Below are 22,661 nucleotides of genomic sequence, written 5' to 3'. Positions count from 1 at the left end.
TACAAATTACGGACACAGTACGTGATAAAGAGGTGGATCATGACGTCTACAGATTATTACTGTTTCCATTTGCTGTAAAAGATCAAGCTAAGAGGTGGTTGAATAACCAACCCACAGCAAGCATAAAAACATGGAGACAATTATCAGACAAATTCCTGAATCAATTTTACCCTCCAAAAAGGATGACACAGCTAAGGCTGGACATCCAAGGCTTTAAACAAGAGGATAATGAATCTCTTTATAATTCCTGGGAGAGGTACAGAGGTATGCTAAGAAAATGCCCCTCTGAAATATTTTTAGAGTGGGTACAGTTAGACATCTTCTACTATGGGCTTACAGAAAAAGCTCAGATGTCTCTAGACCACTTAGCTGGTGGATCTATACATATGAGGAAGACGATTGAAGAGGCTTAAGAGCTCATAGATACTGTTGCTAGAAATCAACAACTATACTCAAGCAGTGAGTCCTCTACAAAAGAAGAAGCTATGGCAGTAACTATTGATCCTAATCCTCAAGAACAGATTGTTGAGCTTAATCAGCAATTACTCCTGATGACAAAACAGTTAGCAAAATTTAAAGAGATGCTCCAAGAAACCAAAATTGCTAACAAGAATATAGAATCACAGTTGAATCAGACAAAATAGCAGTTATCTAAACAGATAACAGAAGAATGCCAAGCAGTTCAACTGAGGAGTAGGAAGACATTGAATAACACTGCTCAAAGTAGCAAAAAGCCAAGAAAGGAACAACTGACAGAGGATAACCAAACCACTGCCCAAAATCCCTCTGAGGACAGTAAGAGTCCAGAGAGGAATACTCCTGGCGTTCAAATGCCAGAAAGGGGGGAAAAGTTGGCGTTAAACGCCCATTCCTTGCCCAGTTCTGGCGTTCAAACGCCAGAAAGGGGGGAAAAGTTGGCGTTAAACGCCCATTTCTCACCCAGTCCTGGCGCTCAAACGCCAATGAGGAATCAGACACCTGAGAGTGCTGATAGTAACCCCTCTAAAAAGGCTTCTCCAACCACCTCTGTAGGGAATAAACCTGCAGCAACTAAGCTTGAAGAATATAAAGCCAAGATGCCTTATCCTCAGAAACTCCGCCAAGCGGAATAGGATAAACAAGTTGCCCACTTTGCAGACTATCTAAGGACTCTTGAAATAAAGATTCCGTTTGCAGAGGCACTTGAGCAAATACCTTCTTATGCTAAGTTCATGAAAGAAATCTTAAGTCATAAGAAGGATTGGAGAGAAACTGAAAAAGTTTTTCTCACTGAAGAATACAGTACAGTCATTCTGAAAAGCTTACCAGAGAAGCTTAAAGACCCTGGAAGCTTTATGATACCATGCACATTAGAGGGTACTTGTACCAAGAAAGCTCTATGTGATCTTAGGGCAAGTATCAACCTAATACCTGCATCCACTATCAGAAAGCTTGGCTTGACTGAAGAAGTCAAACCAACCCGAATATGCCTCTAACTTGCTGATGGCTCCATTAAATATCCATCAGGCATAATTGAGGACATGATTGTCAAGGTTGGGCCATTTGCCTTTCCCACTGACTTTGTAGTGCTGGAAATGGAGGAGCACAAGAGTGCAACTCTCATTCTAGGAAGACCTTTCCTAGCAACTGGACGAACCCTCATTGATGTCCAAAAAGGGGAATTAACCCTGAGAGTCAATGAGGATGAGTTCAAGTTAAATGTTGTCAAAGCTATGTAGCATCCAGACACATCAAATGACTGCATGAGCGCTGATATTATTGACTCTTTGGTGGAGGAGGTCAATATGACTGAAAGCCTCGAATCAGAGCTAGAGGACATCTTTAAAGATGTTCAGCCTAATCTGGAGGAACTAAAGGAAATAAAAGAAATTCTGAAAATTCCTCAAGAAGAAGATAAGCCTCCTAAACCAGAGCTCAAGCCACTACCACCATCCCTGAAATATGCATTTCTGGGAGAAGGTGACACTTTTCCAGTGATCATAAGCTCTGCTTTAAATCCACAGGAAGAGAAAGCATTAATTCAAGTGCTAAGGACACACAAGACAGCTCTTGGGTGGTCCATAAGTGATCTTAAGGGCATTAGCACAGCAAGATGCATGCACAAGATCCTTTTGGAGGATGATGCTAAGCCAATGGTTCAACCACAAAGGCGGCTAAATCCAGCCATGAAGGAGGTGGTGCAGAAAGAGGTCACTAAGTTACTAGAGGCTGGGATTATTTATCCTATTTCTGATAGCCCCTGGGTGAGCCCTGTCCACGTTGTCCCCAAGAAGGGAGGCATGACAGTGGCTCATAATGAAAAGAATGAACTGGTTCCTACAAGAACTGTTACAGGGTGGCGTATGTGTATTGACTACAGAAGGCTCAATACAGCCACCAGGAAGGATCATTTTCCTTTACCATTCATAGACCAGATGCTAGAGAGACTGGCAAGTCATGAATATTACTGCTTTTTAGATGGCTATTCAGGTTACAACCAAATTGCAGTAGATTCTTAGGACCAAGAGAAAATAGTATTTACATGTCCTTCTAGAGTATTTGCCTACAGAAGGATGCCTTTTGGTCTGTGCAATGCACCTGCAACCTTTCACAGGTGCATGCTCTCTATCTTCTCAGATATGGTAGAGAAATTTTTAGAAGTCTTCATTGATGACTTTTCAGTATTTGGAGACTCATTCAGCTCCTGCCTTAACTATCTAGCACTTGTTCTGAAAAGATGCCAAGAGACCAACCTAGTTTTAAACTGGGAAAAATGTCACTTTATGGTGACTGAAGGGATTGTCCTTGGGCATAAAATTTCAAACAAGGGAATAGAGGTGGATCAAGCTAAAGTTGAAGTAATTGAAAAATTACCACCACCTACCAATGTTAAGGCAATCAGAAACTTTCTGGGGCATGCAGGATTCTACAGAAGGTTTATAAAGGATTTTTCAAAAATTGCAAAACCTCTGAGTAATCTGCTAGCTGTAGACACGCCATTTATCTTTGATAAGGAGTGTCTGCAGGTGTTTGACCTTCTGAAGGCTAAGCTGGTCACAGCACCAGTTATCTCTGCACCAGACTGGACACTGCCATTCGAGCTAATGTGTGATGCCAGTGACCATGCCATTGGTGCAGTATTAGGACAAAGGTATAACAAGCTTCTGCACGTCATTTATTATAGTAGCCGTATTCTAAATGATGCATAGAAGAACTACACAACCACAGAAAAGGAGTTACTTGCAGTGGTTTATGCCATTGACAAGTTCAGATCTTATTTAATAGGATCAAAAGTGATTGTATACACTTACCATGCTGCTCTTAAATATCTACTCACAAAGCAGGATTCAAAACCCAGGCTCATAAGATGGGTGTTGCTTCTGCAAGAGTTTGATATAGAAATAAGAGACAGAAAAGGGACAGAGAATCAAGTAGCTGATCACCTGTCCCGGATAGAACCAGTAGCAGGAGCATCCCTCCCTCCTACTGAGATCTCTGAAACCTTTCTGGATGAGCAAATGTTTGCTATTCAGGAAGCTCCGTGGCTTGCAGACAGTGCAAACTATAAGACTCAAGGTTCTCCTTCTGTAACCATGGAGAGGAAGCATGAAGAGCTTCTCTCAAAACAGAGTCAACCAGAGCCCCCACATTCAAACTCTAAGTTTAGTGTTGGGAGGTTCCATCATGGCTCTGAGTATCTGTGAGGCTCCTTGAGAGCCCACTGTCAAGCTACTGACATTAAAGAAGCGCTTGTTGGGAGGCAACCCAATGTTATATTTATCTATTTTCCTTTAATTTACATTTTCTGTAGGTTGATGATCATGGCAAGTCACAAAATCAATTGAAAAAGCAAAAACAGAATGAAAAATAGAAAGAAAAACATCACACCCTGGAGGAAAATTTGCTGGCATTTAAACGCCAGTGAATACATCAAATGGGCGTTTAACGCCCAGTCTGGCACCATTCTGGGCGTTTAACGCCAGAAAGGGGCACCAGACTGGCGTTTAACGCCAGGAATGGGCAACAGCCCGGCGTTTAACGCCAGAATTGGCAGAAGGAGCATTTTTGCTCACTACTTTGTGCAGGGATGAATTATCCTTGACACCTCAGGATATGTAGACCTCACAGGAACCCCACCTACCCTATCCCTCTCTCCACCCCTATATAAACCCATCTTTACCCCATCATTTTCACACATCATACACACTACTTCTCCATCTCCTCCATTTTCTTCTTCTTCTACTCCTTTCTTTCTTCTTTTGCTCGAGGACGAGAAAACCTTCTAAGTTTGGTGTGGTAAAAGCATTGCTTTTTGTTTTTCCATAACCATTTATGGCATCTAAGGCCGGAGAAACCTCAAGAAAGAGGAAAGGAAAGGCAAAAGCTTCCACCTCCGAGTCATGGGAGATGGAGAGATTCATCTCAAAAGCTTATCACTAAGAAAAGGATGGAGCAAACAAGAGCTTGAGCAAATTCCTCATCATGAAATCCCTGAGATGCCTCAAGGGATGCACTTCCCTCCACAAAACTATTGGGAGCAAATCAACACCTCCCTAGGAGAATTGAGTTCCAACATGGGACAACTAAGGGTGGAGCACCAAGAACATTCCATCCTCCTCCATGAAATTAAAGAAGATCAAAGAATCATGAGAGAGGAGCAACAAAGGCAAGGAAGAGACATTGAGGAGCTCAAGCACTCCATAAGATCTTCAAGAGGAAGAACAAGCCGCCATCACTAAGGTGGACCCGTTCTTTAATCTCCTTGTTCTTTATTTTCTGTTTTTCGAATTTTTATGCTTATGTTTATCTATGTTTGTGTCTTATTACATGATCATTAGTATCTTAGTGTCTATGTCTTAAAGCTGTGAATGTCCTATGAATCCATCACCTTTCTTAAATGAAAAATGTTTTTATTACAAAAGAACAAGAAGTACAGGATTTCGAATTTATCTCTAAAACTAGTTGAATTAGTTTGATATGGTGACAATACTTTTTGTTTTCTGAATGAATGCTTGAACAGTGCATATGTCTTTTGAATTTGTTGATTAAAGAATGTTAAACTTGTTGGCTCTTGAAAGAATGATGGAAAAGGAGAAATGTTATTAAGGATCTGAAAAATCATCAAATTGATTCTTGAAGCAAGAAAAAGCAGTGAATTCAAAAAAAATAAATAAATAAAAATATTAAAAAATTAAAAAAATAAATATAAAAAAAATAAATATAAAAAGCGATCCAAGGCAAAAAGAGTGTGCTTAAGAACCCTGGACACCTCTAATTGGGGACTCTAGCAAAGCTGAGTCACAATCTAAAAAGGTTCACCCAGTTATGTGTCTGTGGCATGTATGTATCCGGTGGTAATACTGGAAGACAGAGTGCTTTGGGCCACAGCCAAGACTCATAAAGTAGCTATGTTCAAGAATCATCTTACTTAACTAGGCGAATCAATAACACTATCTGAATTCTGAGTTCCTGTAGATGCCAATCATTCTAAACTTCAAAGGATAAAGTGAGATGCCAAAACTGTTCAGAGGCAAAAAGCTACTAGTCCCGCTCATCTAATTGGAGCTAAGTTTCATTGATATTTTGGAGTCTATAGTATGTTCTCTTCTTTTTATCCTATTTAATTTTCAGTTGCTTAGGGACAAGCAACAATTTAAGTTTGGTGTTGTGATGAGCGGATAATTTATACGCTTTTTGGCACTGTTTTTAGCATGTTTTTAGTACATTTTAGTTAGTTTTTAGTATGTTTTTATTAGTTTCTATTTAAAATTCACTTTTTTGGGCTTTACTATGAGTTTGTGTGTTTTTTTGTGATTTCAGGTAATTTCTGGCTGAAATTGAGGGACCTGAGCAAAAATCTGATTCAGAGGCTGAAAAAGGACTGCAGATGTTGTTGGATTCTGACCTCCCTGCACGCAAAGTGGATTTTCTGGAGCTACAGAAGCCTAATTGGAGCGCTCTCAATTGCGTTGGAAAGTAGACATCCTGGGCTTTCCAGCTATGTATAATAATCCATACTTTGCCCGAGATTTGATGGCCTAAACCGGCGTTGCAAATCAGCTTCAGAATTCCCGGCGTTTAATGCCGGAACTGGCACAAAAATTGGAGTTAAACGCCCAAACTGGCACAAAAGCTGGCGTTTAGCTCCAGGAAAAGTCTCTACACATGAAAGCTTCAATGCTCAGCGCAAGCACACACCAAGTGGACCCCAGAAGTGGATTTTTACGTCATTTACTCATTTCTGTATATCCTAGATTACTAGTTCACTATTAATAGGACCTTTTTGACATTGTATCTTTACCACATGACACTTTACACGTTTCTTATTGTATCTTCTACGGCATGAGTCTCTAAACCCCATGGTTGGGGGTGAGGAGCTCTGCTGTGTCTTGATGGATTAATGCAATTACTACTGTTTTTCATTCAATCATGCTTGCTTCTATTCTAAGATATCACTTGTTCCTAAACCTGATGAATGTGATGATCCATGACACTCATCATCATTCTCACCTATGAACGTGTGCCTGACAACCACCTCCGTTCTACCTTAGATTGAGTAGATATCTCTTGGATTCCTTAATCAGAATCTTCGTGGTATAAGCTAGAATTGATGGCGGCATTCAAGAGAATCCGGAAGGTCTAAACCTTGTCTGTGGTATTCTGAGTAGGATTCAAGGATTGAATGACTGTGACAAGCTTCAAACTCCTGAAGGCTGGGCGTTAGTGACAGACGCAAAAGAATCACTAGATTCTATTCCGACCTGATTGAGAACCGACAGATGAATAGCCGTGCTGTGACAGAGCGCGTTGAACATTTTCACTGAGAGGATGGGAGGTAGCCATTGACAACGGTGAAACCCTACATACAGCTTGCCATGGATGGAGCCTTGTGTGCTTGAAGAAGAAGACAGTAGAAAAGCAGAGATTCAGAAGATAGAGCATCTCCAAAACTTCAGCCTGTTCTAAACCTGAGAATTATTGATATCCTGACTAAGAGTTACAAGATAACCATAGCTTGCTTCAAGCCGACAATCTCCGTGGGATCGACCCTTACTCACGTAAGGTATTACTTGGACGACCCAGTGCACTTGCTGGTTAGTTGTGCGGGATTGCAAAAGTGTGATTGCAATTTCGTACACCAGGGCTGCGTACGCATGCTTGAGTTTTTTCCCATTCCGCATACGCATGCATGTGCCACGTACGCGATAAGGTTTGGCAGAGACGCATGTCTGTGTACGAAGGTGTCCGTGTACACATGCACTCCCAGACTTGTAAAATTTTGTGAAGTTGTAGAAATCAGATTTTTATACCGAACTTCCGATGATCATAACTTCCTCTACAAAATTCCATTTGCTTCAAACTTTAAAGATCTTTGAATCATCTTGAATTTGAAGTAATTTCCAACCAATTTTAAAATAGAGGCTCAAGTTATGATCCGTCAAAGTTTACCAAAAACAAATTTTTACCAAAAATGACAATTCTCTAGTTTTCCTTAACTTCCAAAACCAAAATAATGACTAGAATTCACTACCCACACAAAAATGATGAATCCGTTCTTTTGGCAAGTGCACCAAAATTATCGTCAAGTAATAACCCATAGTAGAGTGGGATCATATCCACAGACACTGGTAGATTTGAGCAATTTTAATCAATTGGTGAATTAGTCAAGCTAAACAGAAAAGATTGTAATTACAGAATTATAAATGGGCAGAAATATAAATGGCTAAAACGTAAAGAAAAGCAGTAAAGTGCAAAAATAGAAATGGCAAGAATGTAAAGGGTAGAAGATTAAATGACTTAATTGTAAACGAGAATGGGGATTTGTAGAATATAGAAGAAAGCTATAAAGAATGGGGAAGATAAGGATAGGGAGATTCATTGAAATCAGGAGATGTTGCCTCTTTGGATTAGATCCAGCTTATATCCTCTTCAATCATGCAACTCATTGACCTCTTGGCAATCATGATTGATTGAGTCCCAATCTCTTGGTGACTCAATTTCTCAAATCTTGATCAATAGCCAATTCCTTGGTCTAATTGCTCATGAAGAGAGATATGCTTGGTCCCTGATTATACCACACATCATCATAGGTCCAAGTAGAGGGAGAATTATATGTCACTATATCTAAACACCAAAACCCAGATCCTACTCAAGTGTGAGAAGGGATTTCTAGCATGGTTTCATGTTTCCTTTTCCAAGGTTCCCATGAAACCCATTTTGTATTCAATCTCTTTTCCAAGATAATTGAACACTAAGCATGAAGAACGAAATTCCTTCTAGTAAATCAAAGAGAAGATGAGGAGAAGAAGAAATTCACTATCATTAATCCATCAAGTACAACAGAGCTGTCTCTCTCAATGAGAGGGAATTTAGCTACTCATAGCTCAAAAAAAAAGTACTCAAGATAGAGAAGATGATGAAGTGAAAAGTAAATCTAAAAGCTCTATTCTACAACTTAGCTTCCTAACTTCTTAACCCCCTTCTCAGTACTTTTTGGGGTTATTTATACTATTCTTAGCTCTAAAAATAAAGGAAATACAAAAGTGAAAAGAAAAATACAATTTGGAGGGAAAAGAAGCCCAATAAATGTGATCTCCCAGCAGGCGTATGGCTAGCGCTTCAGTGGCGTGCCACGCCCTCCTTCATTAGCATCCCTGGCGTGCCACGCCTTCAAGCCCAAGTGGAACGCCCAGGGTCTTTTAATCACTCATGTAGCCTGGCGTGCCCCACCTTCGAGCCCAAGTGGCATGCCCAGGCCTTTTTAAAACCTTGGATAGCCTGGCGTGCCACGCCTTCGAGCCCAAGTGGCACACCTAGGCCTTCTCCCTCTTCTTCTTGCTTCTGGAAAGTTGAATAAGAGTGGCACACCCAGGTTCTGGCGTTACACGCCCATACTGTGTGCTTGATCCATCTCTCTGGAAAGTTGAACTAGCGTGGCACGCCCAGGGTCTGGCGTGGCACACCCATTTGTGTGCTTGGCTCCTTCACTGGCGTGCCACACCCAGCATTTAAGTGGCACACCCAGTTCGTATCTTGGTTGATTGCTGATGATGGCGTGCCATGCCTGAGACTCAAGTGGCACGCCTGGGTGGAGAATGGTAGATGGCATGCCACGCCTTTGATACTGATGAGCGGATAATTTATACGCTTTTTAGCATTATTTTTAGGTAGTTTTTAGTAGGATTTAGCTACTTTTAGGGATGTTTTCATTAGTTTTTATGCTAAATTCATATTTCTGGACTTTACTATGAGTTTGTGTGTTTTTCTGTGATTTCAGGTAATTTCTGGCTGAAATTGAGGGACCTGAGCAAAACTCTGATAAAAGGCTGACAAAGGACTGCTGATGCTGTTGGATTTTGACCTTCCTGCACTCGAAATGGATTTTCTGGAGATATAGAACTCCAAATGGCGCGATCTCAACGGCTTTGGAAAGTAGACATCCAGAACTTTCCAGCAATATATAATAGTCCACACTTTATTCGCGATTAGATGACGTAAACTGGCGCTCAACTCCAGTTCTATGCTGCATTCTGGAGTCAAACGCCAGAAACACGTCACGAACCAGAGTTGAACGCCAAAAGCACGTTACAACTTGGCGTTCAACTCCAAGATAAGCCTCAGCTCGTGTAAAGATCAAGCTCAGCCCAAACATACACCAAGTGGGCCCCGGAAGTAGATTTATGCATCAATTACTTACTTCTATAAACCCTAGTAGATAATTTAGTATAAATAGAACTTTTTACTAGTGTATTATGCGTCTTTGACCATTACGTCTTGGATTGTATTTTTAGATCTTTTGATCATGTTTGGGGGCTGGCCATTCGGCCATGCCTGAACCTTCATCACTTATGTATTTTCAACGGTGGAGTTTCTACGCACCATAGATTAAGGGTGTGAAGCTCTGCTGTACCTCGAGTTTCAATGCAATTACTACTATTTTCTATTCAATTCATTTTATTCCTGTTCTAAGATATTCGTTGCACTTCAACATGATGAATGTGATGATCTGTGACACTCATCATTATTCTCACCTATGAACGCGTGACTGACAACCACTTCCGTTCTACCTTAGACCGGGCGCATATCTCTTGGATTCCTTAATCAGAATCTTTGTGGTATAAGCTACAATTGATGGCGGCATTCATGGGAATCCGGAAAGTCTAACCTTGTCTGTGGTATTCCGAGTAGGATTCCGGGATTGAATGACTGTGACGAGCTTTGAACTCGCGATTGTTGGGCGTGATGACAAACGCAAAAGAATCAAGGGATTCTATTCCAACATGATCGAGAACCGACAGATGATTAGACGTGCTGTGACAGAGCTTTTGGACCTTTTTCACTGAGAGGATGGGATGTAGCCATTGATAACGGTGATACCCTACATACAGCTTGCCATGGAAAGGAATAAGAAGGATTGAAGGAAGGCAGTAGGAAAGCAGAGATCCAACAGGGTCAAGCATCTCCAGACACTTATCTGAAATTCCCACCATTGAATTACATGAGTAACTCTATCTTTATTTTCTGCTTATTTATTATTAATATTCGAAAACTCCATAACATTTACTATCTGCCTAACTGAGATTTACAAGATGACTATAGCTTGCTTCATGCCAACAATCTCCGTGGGATCGACCCTTACTCACGTAAGGTATTACTTGGACGACCCAGTGCACTTGCTGGTTAGTTGTGCGGAGTTGTGACTAAGTGTGATTCACGTTGAGAGTGCTACCAAGTTTTTGGCGCCATTGTTAATGATCACAATTTTGTGGACCAAGTTTTTGGCGCCGTTGTCGGGGATTGTTCGAGTTTGGACAACTAACGGTTCGTCTTGTTGCTCAGATTAGGTGATTTTTCTTTTATTGCGTTTTCAAAAAGTTTTCAAAAATATTTTTCAAAATTTTCCCTTTGTTTTCGAAAAATTATTCTAAATTTTTAAGAATGAATTCTAGTGTTTCATGAAGCATGTTGAAGCTTGGCTGGCTATAAAGCCATGTCTAACTCAATTGGATTGAAGCTTCCAAACCATCAGCATAGAGGCAAGTTAATTGGAATATCAACTGTTATATGCCTGATTTATATCTTCTAAAGCTGGCTGGCTATTAAGCCATGCCCAACCCTTGGATTGGAGCTTTAGGCTAACATTGAAAGATTCCGAGAATTCTTATTAAAAATTTTGAATTTCTTATTTTTTTTCCTATAATTTTTTTCGAAAATAATAAAACAAAAATCCAAAAAATTATAAAATTATAAAAATAAAAAAATATTTTGTATTTCTTGTTAGAGTCTTGAGTCATTTTGTAAGTTTGGTGTCAATTGTATATTCATATTGTTCTTGCATTTTTTTGAAAAATTCATGCATTCATGGTGTTCTTCATGATCTTCAAGTTATTCTTGGTAAGTCTTCTTGTTTGATCTTGATGTTTTCTTGTTTTATGTCTTTTATTATTTTTCATATGCATTTTTACATTCATAGTGTCCATGCATTAAAGATTTTTAAGTTTGGTGTCTTGCATGTTTTCTTTGCATCAAAAATTTTTCAAAAATATGTTCTTGATGTTCATCATGATCTTCAAAGTGTTCTTGGTGTTCATCTTGACATTCATAGTATTCTTGCATGCATTATGTGTTTTGATCCAAAATCTTCATGTTTTGGGTCATTTTTATGTTTATCTCTCTCATCATTAAAAATTCAAAAAATAAAAAATATATCTTTTCCTTTTTTCTCTCAAAATTTCAAAAATTTGGGTTGACTTAGTCAAAAATTTTTAAAATTAGTTGTTTCTTGTAAGTCAAGTCAAATTTTCAAATTTTAAAAATCTTATCTTTTTAAAACTTTTTCAAAAATTAAATCTTTTTCATTTTTCTTATTAATTTTCGAAAATTCTTTAAAATATTTTTCAAAAATCTTTTTCTTAATTTTATCTTTATTTTCAAAAATTATGCTAACAATTAATATGATTGATTCAAAAATTTGAAGTTTGTTACTTTCTTGTTAAGAAAGGTTCAATCTTTAAATTCTAGAATCTTATCTTTTAGTTTCTTGTTAATTAGGTAATTAATTTTAATTTTAAAAATTAAATCGTTTCTAACCATATCTTTTTAATCATATCTTTTATATTATATCTTTTTAAAAATTTAACTTTTTCAAAAATTTGATTTCAAAATATCTTATCTAACTTCTTATCTTCTTATCTTTTCAAATTTGATTTTAATATCTTTTTCAACTAACTAATTAACTTTTTGTTTGTTTCTTATCTTTTTCAAAACCACCTAACTACTTTTCTCTCTCTAATTTTCGAAAATATCTCATCCCTTTTTCAAAATTCTTTTTAAATTAACTAATTGTTTTAAATTTTAATTTTAATTCTATCTCACCTTTAATTTTCGAAAATCATTAACTGCTTTTCAAAATTAATTTTCGAATTCTCTCTCTCTCATCTTCCTCTATTTACTTATTTATTCACTAACACTTCTCTTCATCTCAAATCACTACCTCTATCCTTACTCTTGTGTTTGGATTCTCTATTCTTCTTATTCCCTTTCTTTTTCTACTAACAATAAGGAACCTCTTTACTGTGACATAGAGGATTCCTCTTCTTTTTCTATTCTCTTCTCTTTCATATGAGCAGGAACAAGGAAAAAGGCATTCTTGTTGAAGCTGATCCAGAACCTGAAAGGACTCTGAAGAGGAAACTAAGAGAAGCTAAATTACAACAATCCAGAGACAACCTTACTGAAATTTTCGAACAAGAGAAGGAGATGGCAGTCGAACCTAATAACAATAATGCAAGGAGGATGCTTGATGATTACACTACACCTACTTCTAAGTTTGATGGAAGAAGCATCTCAATCCCTGCCATTGGAGCAAACAATTTTGAGCTGAAACCTTAACTAGTTGCTCTAATACAACAAAACTGCAAGTTTCATAGACTTCCATCAGAAGATCCCTATTAGTTTTTAACTGAGTTCTTGCAGATCTGTGAGACTGTAAAGACGAATGGAGTAGATCCTGAAGTCTACAGGCTCATGCTTTTCCCTTTTACTGTAAGAGACAGAGCTAGAACATGGTTGGATTCACAACCTAAGGATAGCCTAGACTCTTGGGATAAGCTGGTCACGGCCTTCTTGGCTAAATTCTTTCCTCCTCAAAAGCTGAGCAAGCTTAGATTGGATGTTTAGACATTCAAACAAAAGGATGGTGAATCCCTCTATGAAGCTTGGAAAGATACAAGCAGATAACCAAAAGGTGTCCTTCTGACATACTTTCAGAATGGACCATTCTGGATATATTCTATTATGGTCTGTCTGAGTTCTCTAAGATGTCACTGGACCATTCTGCAGGTGAGTCCATTCACCTAAAGAAAACGCCTGCAGAAGCTCAAGAACTTATTGACATGGTTGCAAATAACCAGTTCATGTACACTTCTGAGAGGAATTCCGTGAATAATGGGACGCCTCAAAGGAAGGGAATTCTTGAGATTGATGCTCTGAATGCCATATTGGCTCAGAAAAAAATGTTGACTCAACAAGTTAACATGATTTCCCAAAGTCTGAATGGATGGCAAAATGCATCCAACAGTACTAAAGAGGAATCTTCTGAAGAAGAAGCTTATGATCCTGATAACCCTGCAATAGCAGAGGTAAATTACTTAGGTGAACCTTATGGAAACACCTACAACTCATCATGGAGAAATCATCCAAATTTCTCATGGAAGGATCAACAAAAGCCGCAATAAGGCTTTAATAATGGTGGAAGAAACAGGTTTAGCAATGGCAAGCCTTTTCCATTATCTTCTCAGCAACAGACAGAAAATTCTGAGCAAAGCACTTCTAATTTAGCTAATCTAGTCTCTGATCTATCTAAGGCCACTTTAAGTTTCATGAGTGAAACAAGATCCTCCATTAGAAATTTGGAGGCACAAGTGGGCCAGCTGAGTAAGAAAGTTACTGAAACCCCTCCTAGTACTCTCCGAAGCAATATAGAAGAGAATCCAAAGAGAGAGTGCAAGGCCATTGATATACTAAACATGGCCAAATGCAAGAAGGAGGGAGAGGATGCGAATCTCAATAAGGAAGATCTCATAGGACATCTTTCAAGAAGGAAGGAGTTCCCTATTGAGGATCCAAAGGAATCTGAGTCTCATATAGAGACCATAGAGATTCCATTAAATCTCCTTCTGTCATTCATGAGCTCTGAAGACTATTCTTCCTCTGAAGAGGATGAAGATGTAACTGGAGAGCAAGTTGCTCAATATCTAGGAGCTATCATGAAACTGAATGCCAAGTTATTTGGTAATGAGACTTGGGAAGGTGAACCTCCCTTGCTCATTAGTGAACTAGATACATGGGTTCAGCAAACTTTACCTCAAAAGAGACAAGATCCTGGCAAATTCGTAATACCATGTACCATAGGCACCATGACCTTTGAGAAAGCTCTGTGTGACCTAGGGTCAGGCATAAATCTTATGCCACTCTCTGTAATGGAGAAACTGGGGATCATTGAGGTACAACCTGCCTTATTCTCATTACAATTGGCAGACAAGTCAGTAAGACAAGCTTATGGATTAGTAGAGGACGTGTTAGTAAAGGTTAAAGGCCTTTACATTCCTGCTGATTTCATAATCTTAGACACTAGGAAGGAGGAGGATGAATGCATCATCCTTGGAAGACCTTTCCTAGCCACAGCAGAAGCTGTGATAGATGTTAACAGAGGAGAATTAGTCCTTCAATTGAATGGGGACTACCTTGTGTTTAAGGCACACGGTTATTCTTCTATAGCAAGGGAGAGTAAGCATGCAGAGCTTCTCTCAGTACAGAGTCAAACAGAGCCCCCACAGTCAAACTCTAAGTTTGACCTGATCACCTGTGAGGCTCTATGAGAGCCCACTGTCAAGCTATTGACATTAAAGAAGTGCTTATTGGGAGGCAACCCAATTTTTATTTATCTAATTTTATTTTTTATTTTATCATTCTTTTATGTTTTATTAGGTACATGATCATGTGGAATCACAAAAAAAATATTAAAATTAAAAACAGAATCAAAAACAGCAGAAGAAAAATCACACCCTAATGGAAGGACTTAATGGCGTTTAAACGCCAGTAAGGAGCATCTGTCTTGCGTTCAACACCAAAATAGAGCATGAATCTGGCATTGAACGCCAGAAACAAGCAACACCCTGGCGTTCAAACGCCAGGAATGCACCCTGAGGAGAGCTGGCGCTGAACGCCAGAAATAAGCATGGATTTGGCGTTCAACGCCAGAAACATGCTACACATGGGCTTTGAACGCCCAGAACATGCATCACTTCGGCGTTTAAACGCCAAAATTGCATGCAAAGACATTTTACATGCCTAATTGGTACAGAGATATAAATCCTTAACACCTCAGGATCTGTGGACCCCACAGGATCATCTCAGGATCTGTGGACCCTACAGGATCCCCACCTACCATATTCTCCCATCTTCTCAACATTCATCCTCTCTTTCCAATAAACACTCTTCCCCAAAACCCTTTACCAATCACCTCGATCTCTCTTCCCAACTATCCCCTTCACCATTCACATCCATCCACTCTTCCCTATAAACCCCACCTACCTTCAAAATTTAAATTTCTTTCCCACCCAAACCCACCCTAAATGGCTGAACCTCCTCCCTCTCCTCTCCCTATATAAACCCCTCCATTCTCCTTAATTTTCACACGACACAAACCCCTCTTCTACACCTTGGCCGAATACACCTCCCCTACGATCTCCTCTATATTTTCTCTTCTTCTTCTTCTTTTCTTTCTTCTCTAGCTTGAGGGCGAGCAATATTTTAAGTTTGCTGTGGTAAAAGCATAAGCTTTTTGTTTTTCCATTACCATTGATGGCACCTAAGGTCGGAGAAACCTCTAGAAAAGGGAAAGGGAAGACAAAAGCTTCCACCTCCGAGTCATGGAAGATGGAAAGATTCATCTCCAAAGCCCATCAAGACCACTTCTATGATGTTGTGGCCAAGAAGAAGGTGATCCCTGAGGTCCCTTTCAAGCTCAAGAAAAATGAGTTTTCGGAGATCCGACATGAGATTCAAAGAAGGAGTTGGGAAGTTCTGACCAACCCCATTCAACAAGTTTGAATCTTGATGATTCAAGAGTTCTATGCCAATGCATGGATCACTAGGAACCATGATCAAAGTATGAACCCGAATCCAAAGAACTATCTTACAATAGTTCGGGGAAAATACTTAAATTTTAGTCCGAAAAATATGAGGTTGGCATTCAACTTGCCCATGATGCAAGGAGATGCATACCCCTACACAAGAAGGGTCAACTTTGATCAAAGGTTGGACCAAGTCCTTAGGGACATATGTGTTGAAGGAGCTCAATGGAAAAGAGACTCCAAAGGCAAGCCGGTTCAACTAAGAAGACTGGACCTCAAGCCTGTGTCTAGAGGATGGTTGGAGTTCATCCAACGCTCCATCATCCCCACTAGCAACCAATCTGAAGTTACTGTGGATCTGGCCATCATGATCCATAGCATCACGATTGGAGAGGAAGTAGAAATTCATGAAGTTATCTCCCTTGAATTCTAAAAAATAGCCGAAAAGCCCTCTACCTTGGCAAGGCTAGCTTTTCCTCATTTTATTTGCCATCTATGTTACTCAGCTGGAGTCATCATAGAAGGAGACATCCCTATTGAGGAGGACAAGCCCATCACTAAGAAAAGGATGGAGCAAACAAGAGAGCCCACTCATGGAACCCAAGAGACGCATGAGGAAGCTCATCACCAAGAAATCCTGGAGATGCCTCAAGGGATGCACTTTTCTCCCAACAACTATTGGGAACAACTCAACACTTCTCTTGAAGATTTGAGTTACAATATGGATCAATTAAGGGTGGAACATCAAGAGCACTCCATCATTCTCCATGAAATTAGAGAAGATCAAAGTGCAATGAGGGAGGAGTAACAAAGGCAAGGAAGAGACATAGAAGAACATAAGGACATCATTGGTTCTTCAAGAAGAAAGTGCCACCATCACTAAGGTGGATTCATTCCTTGTTCTTATTTTTCTGTTTTTTTCGGTTTTTATGCTTATTATGTCATTTATATTTGTGTCTCTATTACATGATCATTAGTATTTAGTAACTAGCTATGTCTTAAGGCTATAAATAATTCCATGAATCCTTCACCTCTCTTAAATGAAAAATGTTTCTAATTCAAAAGAACAAGAAATACATGAATTTCAAAATTATCCTTGAATTTAGTTTAATTATATTGATGTGGTGACAATATATTTTGTCTTCTGAATGAAAGCTTGAACAGTGCATAATTTTTTATCTTGTTGTTTATGAATGTTAAAATTGTTGGCTCTTGAAAGAATGATGAACAAAGAGAAATGCTATTGATAATCTGAAAAATCATGAAAATTGATTCTTGAAGCAAGAAAAAGCAGTGAAAAAGCAAAAGCTTGCGAAAAAAAAGTGGCGAAAAAAAATTTTTAGAAAGAAAAAGAAAAAAGCAAGCAGAAAAAAAGCCAATAGCCCTTAAAACCAAAAGGCAAGGGTAAATAGGATCCAAGGATTTGAGCATCAATCGATAGGAGGGCCCAAGGAAATAAAATCGAGGCCTAAGCGGCTAAATCAAGCTGTCCCTAACCATGTGCTTGTGGCATGCAGGTCCAAGTGAAAAGCTTGAGACTGAGTGGTTAAAGTCGTGATCCAAAACAAAAAGAGTGTGCTTAAGAGCTCTGGACACCTCTAACTGGGGACTCTAGCAAAGCTGAGTCACAATCTAAAAAGGTTCACCCAGTTATGTGTCTGTGGCATTTATGTATCCGGTGGTAATACTGGATAACAAATTGCTTAGGGCCACGGCCAAGACTCATAAAAGTAACTGTGTTCAAGAATCAACATACTTAACTAGGAGAATCAATAACACTATCTGAAATTCTAAGTTCCTATAGATGCCAATCATTCTAAACTTCAAAGGAAAAAGTGAGATGCCAAAACTGCTCAGAGGCAAAAAGCTACAAGTCCCGCTCATCTAATTAGAATTAATATTCATTGATATTTTGGGATTTATAGTATATTCTCTTCTTTTTATCCTAATTTATTTTCAGTTTCTTGGGGACAAGTAACAATTTAAGTTTGGTGTTGTGATGAGCAGATAATATATACGCTTTTTGGCATTATTTTTAGGTAGTTTTTAGTAGGATCTAGCTACTTTTAGGGATTTTTTCATTAGTTTTTATGCTAAATTCACATTTCTAGACTTTACTATGAGTTTGTGTGTTTTTCTGTGATTTCAGGTAATTTCTGGCTGAAATTGAGGGACTTGAGCAAAACTCTGATAAAAGGCTGACAAAGGACTGCTGATGCTGTTGGATTCTGACCTCCCTGCACTCGAAACGGATTTTCTAGAGCTACAAAACTCCAATTGGCGTGCTCTCAACGATGTTAGAAATTAGACATCTAGAGCTTTCCATCAATATATAATAGTCCATACTTTATTCCTAATTAGATGACGTAAACTGGCGCTCAACGCCAGTTCCATGCTGCATTCTGGAGTCAAATGCCAGAAACACGTCACGAACCAGAGTTGAACACCAAAAACACGTTACAACTTGGCGTTCAACTCCAAGATAAGCCTCATCTCGTGTAAAGATCAAGCTAAGCCCAAACATACACCAGTGGGCCCCGGAAGTGGATTTATGCATCAATTACTTACTTCTATAAACCCTAGTAGCTAGTTTAGTATAAATAGAACTTTTTACTAGTGTATTATATGTCTTTGACCATTACGTCTTGGATTGTATTTTTTGAACTTTTGATCATGTTTGGGAGCTGGCCATTCGGCCATGCCTGAACCTTGATCACTTATGTATTTTCAACGGTGGAGTTTCTACACACCATAGATTAAGGGTGTGGAGCCCTGCTGTACCTCGAGTTTCAATGCAATTACTAGCATTTGTTATCCAATTCGATTTATTCCTGTTCTAAGATATTCGTTGCACTTCAACTTGATGAATGTGATGATCCGTGACACTCATCATCATTCTCACCTATGAACGCGCGTGATTGACAACCACTTCCGTTTTACCTTAGGCCGGGCGCATATCTCTTGGATTCCTTGATCAGAATCTTCGTGGTATAAGCTAGAATTGATGGCGGCATTCATGGGAATCCGGAAAGTCTAACCTTGTCTATGGTATTCCGAGTAGGATATCGAGATTGAATGACTGTGACGAGCTTCAAACTCCTGAAGGCTGGGCGTTAGTGACAGACGCAAAAGAATCACGGGATTTCATTCCAACCTGATTGAGAACCGACAGATGATTAGCCATGCTGTGACAGAGCATTTGGACCATTTTCACAGAGAGGATGGGATGTATCCATTGACAACAGTGATGCCCTACATACAGCTTTCTATAGAAAGGAGTGATGAAGAACTAGAAGGAAGAAGTAGGAAAGCAGAGATTCAGAAGGAACACAGCATCTCCATACACCTATCTGAAATTCCCACCATTGAATTACATGAGTAACTTTATCTTTATTTTCTGTTTATTTTATTATCTTTATTTAAACCAATAATCTCTTAATCCAGTTAAATCCGCCTGACTGGGATTTACAAGATGACCATAGCTTGCTTCATACCAACAATCTCTGTGGGATCGACCCTTACTCACATAAGGTATTACTTGAACGACCCAGTACACTTGTTGGTTAGTTGTGCAGAGTTGTGACAAAGTGTGATTCACGTTTGAGAGCACCAAGCCTTTGGAGCCATTATTGATGATCACAATTTCGTCCACCAAGTTTTTGGCACCGTTGCCGGGGATTGTTCGAGTATGGACAACTGACGGTTCATCTTGTTCCTCAGATTAGGTAATTTTCTTTTTATTTTTTTTTCAAAAAGTTTTCAAAAATATTTTTCAAAATTTTTCCCTTTGTTTTCGAAAAATTTTCAAAATTTTTCAACATTTCTCATCTGTTTTCGAAAATTATTCTAAATTTTTAAGAATGAATTCTAGAGTTTCACAACTAACATGTTGATGCCTGGTTGGCTGTAAAGCCATAGTCAAACTCCTTTGGAATTGGTCTTCAACTAATCACCACAATGCATGTAATTCCATCCTAAAGCTGAGTGGCTATTAAGCCATGTCGAACCCTTTGATTGGAGCTTTGGGCTAACATTGAAAGATTCCTGGAATTCTTCTTAAAGATTTTGAATTTCTTATTTTCTTTTTCCATATGTTTTTCGAAAAAAAAGAAAATACAAAAAAAATAAAAAATCAGAAAAATAAAAAATATTTTGTGCTTCTTGTTTGAGTCTTGAGTCAATTTTTAAGTTTGGTATCAATTGCATGCTTTAAAAATTTATGCATTAATTTTTCGAAAATTTCCATGCATTCATAGTGTTATTCATGATCTTCAAGTTGTTGTTGGTAAGTCTTCTTGTTTGATCCTGATGATTTTTTTGTTGTGTGTTTTTGTTATTTTTCATATGCATTTTTTGTTTGTTAGAGTCCATGCATTAAAAATTTCTAAGTTTGGTGTCTTGCATGTGTTCTTTGCATCGAAAATTTTTCAAAAATATGTTCTTGATGTTCATCATGATCTTCAAAGTGTTCTTGGTGTTCATCTTGACATTCATAGTGTTCTTGCATGCATCATGTGTTTTGATCCAAAATTTTCATGTTTTGGGTAATGTTTGTTATTTTTCTCTCTCCTCATTAAAAATTCAAAAATAAAAAAAATATCTTTTCCTTATTTATCTCCTAATTTTCGAAAATTTGAGTTGACTTAGTCAAAAATTTTAAAATTAGTTGTTTCTCATAAGTCAAGTAAAATTTTCAATTTTAAAAATCCTATCTTTTCAAAAAAATTTTCAAAAATCAAATCTTTTTCATTTTTATCTTATTAATTTCGAAAATTTTAAAATTATTTTCAAAATCTTTTTCTTAATTTTATTTCAAATTTTCGAAATTACACTAACAATTAATGTGATTGATTCAAAAATTTAAAGTTTGTTACTTTCTTGTTAAGAAATGTTCAATCTTTAAATTCTAGAATCATATCTTTTAGTTTCTTGTTAGTTAAGTAATTAATTTTAATTTTAAAAATTAAAGCTTTTTCAATCCTATCTTTTTATCATATCTTCTTATCTTATCTTTTTATCATATCTTTTTCAAAAATTTTATTTTATCCAAAAATTTAATTTCAAAAATATCTTCTTATCTTATTATCTTTTCAAAATTAATTTTCAAATCTTTTTCAATCAACTAACTAACTTCTTGTTTGTTTCTTATCTTTTTGAAAACAACTTAACTACCTCTCCCTCTCTAATTTTCGAAAATATCTGCTCCTTTTTCAAATTTCTTTTTAATTAATTAATTTTTTCAACTTTTAATTTTAATTTTATTTCTTATCCTAATTTTCGAAATTCATTAACTCCATTTCAAAAATTATTTTCGAAAATTTCTATCTCTCATCTTATTCTATTTATTTATTTATTTACTAATACTTCTCTTCACCTCTTTATCTCAATTCACTGCCCCTACCTCTACTCTTTATCCAGACTATTCATTCTCTTTTCTTTATTCCCTTTCTTCTTCTACTAACAATACCGAACCTCTTTACTGTGACATAGAGGATTCCTCTTTCTTTTTTTATTCTCTTCTTTCCTATATGAGCAGGAATAAGGAAAAAGACATCTTTGTTGAAGCTGATCCAGAACCTGAAAGGACTCTGAAGAGGAAACTAAGAGAAGCTAAATTACAACAATCTAGAGGCAACCTTTTCTGAAATTTTTGAACAAGAGAAGAAGATGGTAGCCGAACCCAACAACAATAATGCAAGGAGGATGCTTGGTGATTTTACTAAACCCACGTCCAAGTTTGATGGAAGAAGCATCTCAATTCCTGCCAATGGAGCAAACAATTTTGAGCTGAAACCTCAATTAGTTGCTCTAATACAACAGAACTGCAAGTTTCATGGACTTCCATCTGAAGATCCTTACCAGTTTTTAACTGAGTTCTTGCAGATCTGTGAGACTGTTAAGACAAATGGAGTAGATCCTGAAGTCTACAGGCTCATGCTTTTCCCTTTTGCTGTAAGAGACAGAGCTAGAACATGGTTGGACTCACAACCTAAAGATAGCCTGGACTCCTGGGATAAGCTGGTCACGGCCTTCTTGGATAAATTCTTTCCTCCTCAAAAGTTGAGCAAGTTTAGAGTGGATGTTCAGACCTTCAAGCAAAAAGATGGTGAATCCCTCTATGAAGCTTGGGAAAGATACAAGCAGATGACCAAAAAGTGTCCTTCTGACATGTTTTCAGAATGGACCATATTAGATATATTCTATTATGGTCTATCTGAGTTTTCCAAAATGTCATTGGACTATTCTGCAGGTGGATCCATTCACTTAAAGAAAACGCCTGCAGAAGCTCAAGAACTTATTGACATGGTTGCAAATAACCAATTCATGTACACTTCTGAGAGGAATTCCGTGAATAATGCGACGCCTCAGAGGAAGGGAGTTCTTGAAATTGATGCTCTGAATGCCATATTGGCTCAGAACAAAGTGTTGACTCAGCAAGTCAACATGATTTCTCAAAGTTTGAATGGATGGAAAAATGCATCCAACAGTACTAAAGAGGCAGCTTCTGAAGAAGCTTATGATCCTGAGAACCCTGCAATAGCAGAG

The 22,661-nt window shown here is 38.0% G+C and overlaps 1 non-coding gene across 1 annotated transcript; it reads right to left on the bottom strand.

Annotated features, from left to right (window-relative positions):
- Positions 1-22,181: 22,181 nt before the first annotated feature.
- Positions 22,182-22,285, bottom strand: LOC130971580 (small nucleolar RNA R71). Its single transcript, XR_009082792.1, has one exon. It is a non-coding gene; the product is annotated as a small nucleolar RNA R71 (small nucleolar RNA).
- Positions 22,286-22,661: the final 376 nt, after the last annotated feature.

This window comes from Arachis stenosperma, chromosome 3, assembly GCF_014773155.1.
Source record: "Arachis stenosperma cultivar V10309 chromosome 3, arast.V10309.gnm1.PFL2, whole genome shotgun sequence".
NCBI classification, from domain to species: Eukaryota; Viridiplantae; Streptophyta; class Magnoliopsida; order Fabales; family Fabaceae; genus Arachis; species Arachis stenosperma.
This window is presented reverse-complemented; position numbering and strand designations above follow the sequence as displayed.